Source organism: Meriones unguiculatus, chromosome 2 (assembly GCF_030254825.1).
Source record: "Meriones unguiculatus strain TT.TT164.6M chromosome 2, Bangor_MerUng_6.1, whole genome shotgun sequence".
Classification (NCBI taxonomy): domain Eukaryota; kingdom Metazoa; phylum Chordata; class Mammalia; order Rodentia; family Muridae; genus Meriones; species Meriones unguiculatus.
The window spans coordinates 25,344,580-25,356,965 of NC_083350.1; the positions used below are offsets into that span (position 1 = coordinate 25,344,580).

Sequence of the window (12,386 nt, forward strand, 5' to 3'; positions counted from 1 at the left end):
AAAACACTTAATTTAAAATAACTACAGAAGATTCCATATTGAATTGAGTTTTCTACTGTGGCTATACATCAAAATTACCTGTGAAAAGTTAAAACTAGCACTGATAGACAGGTGTGGGGTACTCTCCTAGAATCCCCAAATGCAGAAGTTTAACACAAATAGATAATATGAATTTGAGGCTAGTCTAAGCTCCATGATGGGAACCTATATTAAAACAGCAAAAAGAAAAATAAGAGATCCCAAGAACCTTACTCTTAACTTTGTGAACAGGAACCACATTGTTAAAGCATGCTAGGAGTGATCTGAGAGCAGTGTAGACTGGAAAATCATTGCTTATGTTCAGGAGAGCCAAAGGCAACGTAGTGCCATCCAATGTTAGAGAAGGGAAGGAGGTGTTCAAAATAATAACAGATGAGAAGAGCTGGCAAGAACCATGGAATGATGAGATACTGCATTAAGTAGAAGAAAGAACAAATTGCAGAGTGCATTAAAACCCAGAGTCAAGCGTAAAAGGTAAATATGTGATCTCTATGGCCACAGCAGTAGCTCAATAACAAGTTAATGACTGAAGAGTGAGAATATAATTTTTTTGGCACTATCTATCTTCAGAAATTGCATCTGTGCTTTTTTGTGTGTGGCTATTGCTAATTTTTCAGAACTTGCCAATATCATTACGCTTTTGTTTGTTTGTATTTTTGTAACTATAATTCAAAGGTTTTGGCTTATTCTTACTGACAAGTATTTGAGATGGAGGACTGCATGTGTAGCAGTCCTAGAATGCTTGTGTAATCCCCAGGAAAGCTCCCCCCCTCAACACACACAGAAGTAGGGGATTTATCTGAGATCTAGCTTAGCTTTTTCTCATTTAAATATGTAATAAAATTTACAAAAGAGATTCATTATAAAATCAATCTCAATCTGTATTAATATATTCATTTAATATACTCTTCAAGATTAGAAAGCACAAGAAGTATCTGGAGGATTACTTTCACAAAGGAGACTATAACAAAACAAAATTAAACATATGCAGTGCCACAGCAATATAAAACCCTGGATACAGATTCATAAAATTAAAACATTTCTTTGGTAGCATCTAGTAGATGCTTTCATTTGGTGGGAATCTAGTTCATCAAGAAGCATATGGCTCCATCCCTTGTTGAGAAACAACTATTTTAACCTCTATACCCAGCAGATTCTGTATATCCTTCTCCAGGGTCTAGCTAGGTAAGTCTGCATGACTCTCCTCTCTACAAACCCTCTCTAACTCAACAGTTCTAGCTCATGTCTGACATCTAGTGTTACAGTCTATTGTGGTTACCCTACCTGCTCCACAACTAATCTCTAGGCTCCCCATGAGGACCAGCCCTGCAGGCCCACAACTGGCCGTTGGCCCACCACATCCAACCTCTCCACCTAGCAAGATCTACTCTTGATACCCACGCTTGATGCATACTCTGCACAATAGCCCAAGCCCCTGTGTCCACCCAACTTCCTTCTACCTAAGCCATTTGCACACTCCAGGCCCAACCTTCAGTACATTCTTTCTTCCTCCTCGACCTGCTTTGTTCATTATCAGACACAGAACTAACAAAAATAGTACACACGTCCAACTCTTATGATAAAAATGCAAATCATATAAAATATCAAGCGTCTCTACTCCAAAACCTACCAGCCATGTGGAAATGCTAGCCAGTGAAAATTACAGAGATGAGCACCAGGACAATACACTTAAAAGAACAATCATAAACTTCATCAAAGAATTCAAGAAGTTTAAAAAAGATACAAAGGAATAGCTCAATAAAGCTAAGATAAAGGAATTTAAGGAAAATAAATGAATGAGTGATGCCCAAGAAAACACAAACATGAAGCTGATGGAAATGACAAAGACAACCCTGAACTTGAAAACATAATCCAAAAAAAAAAAAAAGAGCTAGAAACATTGGAGAGGGCTCAAAATGAAATGATGATGGAATTGAAAGACCCAACAATTCAACTGAAAAACTCAAAGGAAAGCCCCACAGGCAAAATGAACCAGGCAGAAGACAAATCAAGTCTAGAAGATAAAGTAGAGGACCTAGATAAAATAAACAAAGAATATATAAAAATAAAACATAGGAAAGGAACCTACAGAAAATATATACCATGAAAATTACAGGCATAGGAGAGAAGAATCCCAAGTCAATTAGGTAGATCAGATCTTCAAGAAGATTATAAAAGGAAGCTTCCACATCCCAAGGAAAGATACACCCATACAGATACAAAAATCACATAGAACACCAAAAAGACAAGACGAAAACCAAAAATCTTCACAATGTATTATAGTTAAAACACCAAGTATAAAAATCAACAACAATAACCCCCAAACTACATGCCACATACAAAGGGAACCCATCAGACTAACAGCTGACTTCTCAAATGAAACTTTGAAAATCAAAGGATCCTGGAGCAATGCATTCAAATCCTAAAAGACCATGATGGCCACTATAGACCAATATATCCCACAAAACTATCTGCCATACTTGAAGAGTGTTTTTAATCAATGTTTTATTGTTGTGAAGAGATACCATGACCAAGGCATCTTATGAAATAAAGCATTTAATTAGGGGCTTGCTTACAGTTTCAGAGGTTTAGTCCATTATCATCATAGCAGGGAGCATGGCAGCATGCAGGCAGATGCTGGAGCAGTAGCTGAGCCCTACATCTGATCCATAGGTGTGGGGGTGTGTGTGACTGGGCCTGGCATAGGCTTTTGATATCCCAAAGCCCATCCCTAGTGACACACTTAATCCAACAGGGCCACACTTACTCTAATAAGACCACACTTCCTAATCCTCTTAATCATTTCAAACAGTTCTACTCCCTGGTGACAAAGCATTCAAATATATAAGCCAATGGCGGCCATTCTTATTCAAACCACCACAAACGACAAAGAAAATATTCTCATGGTATAGATATACATAAACAGCCTGAAAAATTTCTAGACAATAAGAAAAACCTAAAGAAAATTGAGGGAGTAATCTTTAGATTGAAGGGCAGAATGAGCATAGCCAAGATACTCTGGAATAAAAACAAAGGTGTAATTACTAAATAAAAAATGCCATGAGAGCAGGAAGAAGACCATCAAAAAGTCAACAACACAATGACCATCATTAACACACACAGGACTAGGGTAGGAAAGTAATAGAATGGAAAATAGCAGGGTACAAGTGATTTGATAGAGAAAATGGAAAAAATGTGGGGCCTTCAATTAGAAGGGGAGAAGGAGATAAACACAGAAGGAGAGAGAAGAGCAAAGTTAAAGTAAAGATGTTTGAAAAATCATGAGTTCAGAAAGGCAAACAGGATGAACATTGGAAGAGGAAGAAAACAGGGAACAGGACAGGAACCTTCCACAGAGGGCCTCTGAAAGATTCTACCCAGCAAAGTATCAAAGCAGATGCTCACACTCATAACCAAACTTTGGGCAGAGTGTAGGGAATCTTATGAAAGAAGGGAGAGATAGTAAGACCACGAGGGGAGCAGAGCTCCACAAGGAGAGCAACAAAACCAAGAAATCTGGGCAAAGGGGTCTGATACTCCGAACAAGGACCATGCATGGAGATAACCTAGAACCTCTGCTCAGGTGTAGCCCATGGCAGCTCACTATCCAAGTGGGTTCCCTAGTAAGGGGAATAGGGGCTGTCTCTGACAAGAACTCAGTGGCTGGCTCTTTGATCACTTCCCACAGAGGAGGACAATGCAGCCAGTCCTGAAGAGACCCAATAGGCTAGGGTCAAATGGAAGGGGAGGAGGATCTCCCCTATCAGTGGACTGAGGGAGAGGCAGAGGATAGAAGAGAGAGGGTGGGATTGAGAGGGGATGAGGGAGGGGGGCTACAGCTAGACTACAAAGTGAATAAATTGTAATTAATAAAAAATAAATTAATCAAGGAGAGCAACAGAACAAGAAAATTTGAACACAGGGAACTTCCCAGAGCCTCATACTCCAACCAAGGACTATTCATGGAGATAACCTAGAACCCTGACAATGCAGTCACTTCTGATGAGAACTGATAGACTAAGATCAGAAAGAAGGACAGGAGGACCTCCCCTATCAGTGGACTTGGGGAGGGGCATGAATGCAGAAAGGGGGGGGAGGGGGGGACCGGGAGGGAAGGAAGGAGGGGCTTATGGGGGGATACAAAATGAATAAAGTATAATTAATATAAGTTAAATAAAAAATTTAAAAAAATAAATTAATAAAAAACCCCAAAAATTTTTAAAAAACAAAAAATGTCATGAGAAATCACACTAATAGCTATTTACTTAATAAGACCAAATGATGCATTTAAATTTGTTTATAAATATAGTAAATAGTTAAAGTAAAGCTTTCCCATCTGGACTGACAATGTTCTCTCTCCTTGGATTCAAAGCCATCTAACAAAATCCCTGGCAGGCACCAAAAGCCCTCTTTTGAGTTGTTGGTCGAGGTTTTCCAAAATACTCCCAAAACATTACAGGCTATTTGCTACTTTATTTCGTTGCCCCCCCCCCCCCCGAGGTAAAAGGGAAGTTTCTATTACGAAAGACACTGTACTCCAGACAAAGAGCCTAGAGGCCCCTGAGCAGAAACTGACCTCAAATCCTCTTCCCTGAGGACTAGCTTTCATCATACTAGAAAACTCTACTATGGGTTCCAAAGGAGAAAAGCAACAAAGAGTCCTACCCAGCTATGATAAATATGAACCACAACAAAGGCCAGTATGGCGTGTTAACCCTAAGGTTATAGTAGTGGCACAATACCTTGGTGGCAACCAATAGCTCTCTAATTGGACATAAGACCAGTTCCACAAGAGGGAAATCATACCTGGTACTGAAAACCTACCCTACTAACTGGGGCTAGTGAAGTCATGGATCTTGGAAGAAAACATACAACAATCACTTTACTAATGAAGCATAATCACTAACTATAGTGTAAATATTTGTATTTATCAAAAATCAAGTACCGATAGGTTTGTAGGTTTATTTCTGGGTCTTCTATTGGGTTCTATTGATCCACATAGATAAGTATAGTCCTAGCCCTTCAAAACAACAAAAACCTTTTCTTTGCAACTTGCAGAGACCATTACAGAAAACCTCAACCAGCTAAATTATAGAATTGTGGCCACAGTTCCAAAGGATACATCTATAATAAAACTCCTGAACCTAAGACTCAGTGATCATTGTGGAAGAGGGGGCAGAAAGATTGTGAGTGCCAGAGGAATAGGCTGTAAGACTGTGTCTCCTAGAAATGTCAGAACTACACCCATTAAATCTCTCCAACATGACTACCTAAACACAAGCTGAACAAGGTCAACAACAATAGACATGCTAATGTGGACTGGAAAAACCCCAGGAGGGCTCAACCCTATACAAGGAACTATGAAGCTATAGGCAACTAAGGAATGCTGAGAGTTCACAGGGAAGGGCACACCAACTGATTATTCAAAAGCAAATGGTCAGCCCTGAAAACATACATACAAGTAATGTTATGCAGTCTAAACAGGTTATAGTTAGGAATATATTTGTATATACATATGCATGTAGCAACAATTAATGGAAATGAAAGGAATGAATTTGAAAGAGCCAGGATGGTTATATGGAAGGATTTGAGAAGAGGAAGGAGGAAATGATTTATATTATAATTTCAAACAATCCAAGATAATAAAACAATTATTTGACAAACTTATACAGTAGTCCTTGTCCATTATTTTAATGGCATTCTTTCAAAAAATAAATGAAATTTAGGTAGTTTTTCTAAGACAAAAGCACAAACGCACACCATTATGGAATTCTCCATGCACTATCTAGAGATCATACACCGTAGCCAGCTGGAGAGCTTGGCATTGCAGTATCTGTAATGACCAACTGTAGAGGAAACAAAACAAAACACTTTCCTTAATCTAGGTTTTCACAGCAAAGATGAAAGACATTTTCAAAGTATAGAGATGTATGCGGATTTTATGTGCTTTCGCGCCTTGTCAACCCAGCACAGGCCGAAGGGGAACTCGAGATGTTCACGTCTGCAGGCAGTCTGGTCCTCCAGAACACCCCCATTTTCTGCACCAGCACATCCAAGTTTTGCTTATTTATAACCATGAAATGGTGAATACGCTCTCCATTACAGTTTGAGGCTGTAATGGACAGGTGTTCTAGTCCTTGCTTGGCATTTTAGTGTTAAAAGATTAAACTTGAGTTACCCTATGGGAGTGAGGAAGGAATAACTCCTCTCTCAGATGTTATATGTGACCAAACAAAAGCCCAGTGCCAGGCGCGGGCTATCTCCTTGCAAGGCCAGTGTTGTCCTACAAACAACCCCCAATAGGATATTGACATTTTCTAGATTATCTTCCATAATTGACAGTAAGACTATGTTTGAGAACATGTACTTGAATCTTAAAATATGGAGAAATCAAGTGGGTATTCACCTGAAAGCTTCATCCCTACTAGCTAGCTTTCATTGTACTAGAAGGTGCTGGGCATCTTACTGGGAAGAGAAGTCAACAGTGTTGCCCAGCTGTGAGTCCTGCAAGCTATAATAATGATTTGTCTGGACAGATGCCTATTAATGAAATAGTGGCATGAACATTATGTGGGTAACTAACTACTTTCTGCTTGGATTTAGGCCTACTTCATACCTGGTACTGTTAAGTGGAACAAGAACCTGTGGCTGGGTGAGCCATAAACCCTAGGGGAGAACCTGTTACTATTTTTTGTTGTCCTTAAATAGATGTAATCTTAAACTGTTCCCTAAAAGCTGTCTTGTACTCATTCATTAGTATGTAAATCAATCTTCATAAGAGAAGCTTCTTTTTGCAGTGAATGATGGTTAGTACAGAGATACACAAATGGTCAACATGCAGAGACTAAGAGATAACTATGCAATGCTTAGCACTGAATGGGAGAGCTATCTCACACCCTCTCCTTGGAAGGTTCGGGGATAATAGTGAAGGAAGGCCAGAAAGATTATGAATAAGGTGGAGAAGTGGACTACTGTGAAACTGTGGGTTTTTTTGTTTTTTTTTTTTTAAAAAATACATGTTTTATTTATTCCATTATATCTCAGATATAAAATTAACACAATTGAAAATCTATTCACATTCACTTTTGTTTACTATCTAGACTTTAATTTACTGAGCAGAACACTGATAAAATGGGCTGCATTAAAGTGTCTATGAAAAGATTTTCATGCATTGCTTTTTTTTTACATTTTATTTACATGATAGATATTTAAGAATTTTCAATATTTTGTATGTTCAGTTATTTGTGTACATTTGCTGTAATAAACTTGTAAAATATTTGAAGTGAAAAAGTATAAATAAAAATAAAAATATGATGAAATATTTGGCTTCATGTTTCCACTCATCTATGTCTTTCATCCTGAACACTATCTTCAAGTCTTAAAATGTACCAGTCAAAGCAAAGTTCATTCTCCTATTTATTTTAAGCACTTGAAAAACAATGAATGAAAAATTAACAAATGATAGCTATTTCTATTTGCATATCATTGGATCACACTCATATATGGACCTCTGAGGAAAGTGACATTTGTAACAAAGCTAAGATTTACAAATACGTATTTTAGAGTTTTTAAAGATATTAAGGAAGTAGAGGGTGTGGACAATATACATAAAAGTCTACTCTGCCCTAGTCCATATCATGTAAACCAAAAGCATGCATTATTACATTTTCAGTGACTGATTTGAACAAGGCTGTAAGACAGACACTAAGGCCACCTCTAGGCTTGGGTAGTTTTAGGCTAGATGGCTAGATTACGGTGGCAAAAAATGGGCTGGCTTTCCCCGGGGTCCGAGGATTGTTCAATGTTCCTGAATAAACTGCATTGAAAAAAAAAAAAGTAAGAATAATAGGTATAAAATACAAAATTTTGCTAAAAGGAAATAGAAGTCAGTCATGATAACTTATAATCACAGGTTGAGAAGGAAAAAATTTCACTGTGCTTAGTAATATGAGAAAACATAAATGACAAATTTTCTGTCTAATTAGACATAATAAGTAACACTTCTTCAATGGAAATTATTCTTAATTTTCACCCATTTCTTAAAATCATATATAAATAGTAAATCTTGTTGGATTTAGTGTTCAAGACATCTAATCAGCTATATTATACTGTTTGTCTGTTCACAGCTTCATTACATCATCCCATTCTGCTGAGATTATGCAATCACATACTTGATCTTGATTTTCTCTAAAGTGTTCTGAACTCTTTATAAATATTCTAATTTTAACATACAGATATGACAACATAATTTTTGAAACACAATCAATTGCTGACAGAAAGCAGAAAATCATTTTTTGTTTTTTTTTTGTTTGTTTTTTTGTTTTTTTTTTGTACATGACATGGCTAGTGCACAAATGAGTTCATGGCAGCTGCATGTATAAGACCTGTACAAAATCAAGTCTGCCCAACGGCAACACAGATGGGGAAAGGGCTCACAATGTCTCACTCCTAGCCTTTATTGGCAACTGAAGGCTATAGAGGGAGAAGTCAGTTTTCTTTAGGGAGGCGCCCTTGATAGGCCGTCCATGCTTCATGGATGTCCCTACGTCCATGCACATAATAGAACATTGGATTAAAATAGCATATTTTCAATGGGGAGCAAGACACCTGACAAAGAGAAAATATTCACTCATAACACTTCAGTAGTATGCTTCTTACTATGTCGGGTGAGAAAAAAGATATTTACCTTTAAGTGTAACAAGAAATATGTATAAAGTCGGAATTAAAAGACTCCTCCTTTAATCATTTCTGTTATGATAAAAGGGAAACTAGCGTATATGCAAGGCCATCATACAGCACAGTGGAAGGTGGGGAAGCTGTCTACCCTACTGCAAAGTCTTGAGGATCACTCCTGCAATGTGTTGGGGATGTTAGTAGGAGACACATCTTAGTTCAGCCCCTCTGCAGATTCTACGTCAGGGGTCACAGCCTCTTCTTGGGGCCCCTCCAGTTCAATAACTAAGTGACATAAGTTACTAAAGTTGAGGCCTGTGCCCAGTAGAGGAAAGCCTAAGGGGTCACCCAGCCTCAGGGTTCCCTGAGATCAGCAAAGGCTTTCTTTGCAACTGAAAGCTCAATGTCTCCCATAGCCAATTCTCCTTCTTTCCCTCTCTTCAAGCTATTGATCCCAGGAATAGTCCTGGACACAAATCAGCTTTTGAGTCTGCTGCCTAGAGAAATGACTTATGACAGCTGCCCAAAGTAAAGAATCCAATGAGAGATCTAAGCAGATTTACTACAGATGTGCCAGCATAATTCTACAATTACAAAACGAGCAGAGGATACCATAGAACAAATGGAGCAAAAGATCTACAAGGTAATATCATAAATAATATTCTCAAATAGTCTAAGGCCTAATTTGTATATTAGGAAGAAGAAGAAGAAGAAGAAGAAGAGGAAAGATCTCCACTGAATTAATTAACTACACAACAAGAGGGAACCCACCTTTATATGGAAAGGAGAGGAGAGGATGGAGGTGAGCTTTCTAGGATGCTAGATGTCTGGAAGCAGACTTGTTGGGCCAATGGGGGCATTAAAGTAAAAACAGGTCCCCTCACTTATTCTATAGAGTATACCGCAATGAAAAAGGAACCAAATTACTCAAAGACATAAGGAAACAGTGGAACCTGATCTAGGCCTCTCATTAATTTCAGAGTTTTTCCAGCTTTTCTTCGATGTTATTTCAATAAATATATAAGGTGTAAGTTCAAGAGAGGATTTTTAACTTTCTTGTTCCTGCCACCATGCTGTCCCTGCCTACTCTAACCCTCTGGAAAGCTAAGCCAAAAAAAAAATATTTTTTCTATAAGTTACTTTGGTCATGGTGTTTTATTACAGCCACAAAAGAGTAATGAATATAATTAGTAATTAAAGTTAATCAAATATTGCATCTCAATGGCCTACCTCAATATGATAATAATTATTACTCATTCAATCAGAGACCAAATAGAATAAATATTTAATGGTAATAATGCATTCTAAATGCCATACTAAAAACAGTAACATTCATAAGAGGAAGATACCATGATGGTCGATTAATATTATACATGACTGACTGACTGAAAGGAGCTAAGCAAGATACCAGGCAATTAGACATCTGTTTCCAAACAGCAGGTTTCAATTTAACCAAGATACTTCAATTTGATAAATAAAGGTCTCAAAAGTCTCTTGTTATTTTAGGCATGTCCATCACAAAGAACATGAGACCTTTGGATAAAACACAGGGTTGTGCTACAGAAGTTAAGAGCGAATCCACAATTACCTCTAAAATATTTCATATCTGGGTTGGAAAGATATCTCCACTTGGAAAGGGCTTGCTTTGGAAGCCTGGGGCCCTGGTGAAATCCCCAGAATCTGAATTTTAAAAAAGCTGGAAATGGAAATATGTGCTTATAAGGCCAGTTCTGGGGAGGTACAGAAGCTCAGCTCTCTGGGGCTCACTAGCACCAGTCCAACCTACTTGGTGAATTCCAAGTCAGTAAAAGCCTTGTCTCAAAAAATTTTTTAAAAAGTCAGATGGACCGTGAGAAATGGTACCCAACCTTGTCCTCTAGCTTTCTTATGTATGTACTCACAAATGTACATGGATCCACATATGTATGTATATATATATATATATATATATAATCACAAAAATGCATGTACACACAAATATTTTATGATTATTAAAATGATATAAGGTAATTATAATTTTAAAAAATAGGAAAAGCATTTTAGAATCAGGTCTATGCAGTATTACATAATTTAATTTGACATAGGACCTCTTGCTAGAAACCTCTGAAAATCAATAATTTTCTATCAATAAAATATTCCTAATTTGCTAAAGAAACAGATTCTTCATATCTTCCTATATCCAGTCAAAGATCTAAAGTTCTCAAAGAGTACACCTGGTGTTAAACACCTGGACTGTTAAAATGTCTGATTAGCTTTTTATTTGCCATCCACGGGGGAGTGAAGGTTGGACAAGGCAAAAGTCCCTATTACAGCATACTTAAGTCCATGGTTTCCTTCAAGCCAGAAACATATACATTGCAACGCTTTTACAAGTAGGTCCACTACTGCTTTCCAGCAAAATAAGATTTCAGTAGTAGCATTGTAATGGCTAATCTTGAATGTCAACTTGACTACATTTTAAATCAACTAAAACCCAAGCAGGTGGGACACCTTTGAGGGAGTTTCTTGGCTGACTGGAAGGGAGAAGGCCTACTCTAGATTTGGATCACTTGAGGTCAGAAGTCCCACCCCTCAAGTCAGAACCATAGCTTTTGGTGGCAGCCACATAAAAGGGCATAGAAGAAGAAAGCTTTTGCTTTTGGCGCACCTGCCCTCACGTTCACTGGCAAGGTTGTCCTGCTGCTGCTTAAGCAGTATTTCTCTGGCATTGGAACCTAACTTCTTCAGGATTTCACCAATGACTGAAGACCTACTGAGACATCCAACCTCATAAACAACTACTGGACTCTTAGCCTTTCCATTGGAGACAGCCATTGTTCGCATAGCAAGACCACAGCCTGTAAGTTGCTGTAATAAATTCCATATATGCATATATGTGTGTGTATATATGTATGTATGTATGTATTCATCCTATAAATTTTGTTCCTCTAGCACAGTGGTTTTCAACCTGCCTAATGTATTAATCCTTTAAGACAGTTTTTCATGTTGTGATAATCCCAAGCCATAAAATTATTTCATAATTGTAATTTTGCTACTGTTAAGAATTTTAATATAAATATCTGATATTCAGTATATCTGATCTATGACCCCCAGAGAGGTCACAACCCACATGTTGAGAACCCTGACTAACACAGTTGATAGTACTAGAGAAACAGAAGTATAAAGATGCTTTTTTTTTTTTAAGTATATGGAACAGACCCCCAGTTTACTGACATCTGTAGTTACCAAGGGCTCTCCTAGAAGCACACGGAGCACTAAAAATTCACACTGTGACCTATTGAAAGAACTTATCAAGATAAATGTATCTGATTATCCTAATTTACCTACTATGAGGAACAAGGAATTTTGTGACTCTATATAAAAAACTATGGACAATTTGTGGAAAGGTGATGCTGGCTAGTCCCTTCTAGCATCTCTGCAAAGAATGAGCTCCACAACGAAAACTAATCAACTTCTAGCATCACAGGACACAGTGACAAAGGAAAAGAATGAATTCAGGGATGCAAATGATAGGCTCCAGACATGCAGAGTAAAGGTTTCTGAGTATACCCTGGAAGAGAATCTTCCTTTCAGTAGCCACAGAGCTCAGCTGACCCAGGAGAAAACTAAGGTCTGGTTTACAGGTGGTTCTGCCTGCTAAGGAGACACCACTTGGAGTGGAAAACTGCAGTGTT

General features: G+C 37.9%; 1 protein-coding gene across 4 annotated transcripts in view; it reads right to left on the reverse strand.

Moving 5' to 3' along the window:
* The window catches only part of Wdr7 (WD repeat domain 7), a 315,838-nt gene that overhangs the window by 118,640 nt on the left and 184,812 nt on the right, over positions 1-12,386 (reverse strand). The gene's annotated exons all lie outside the window — the stretch shown is intronic.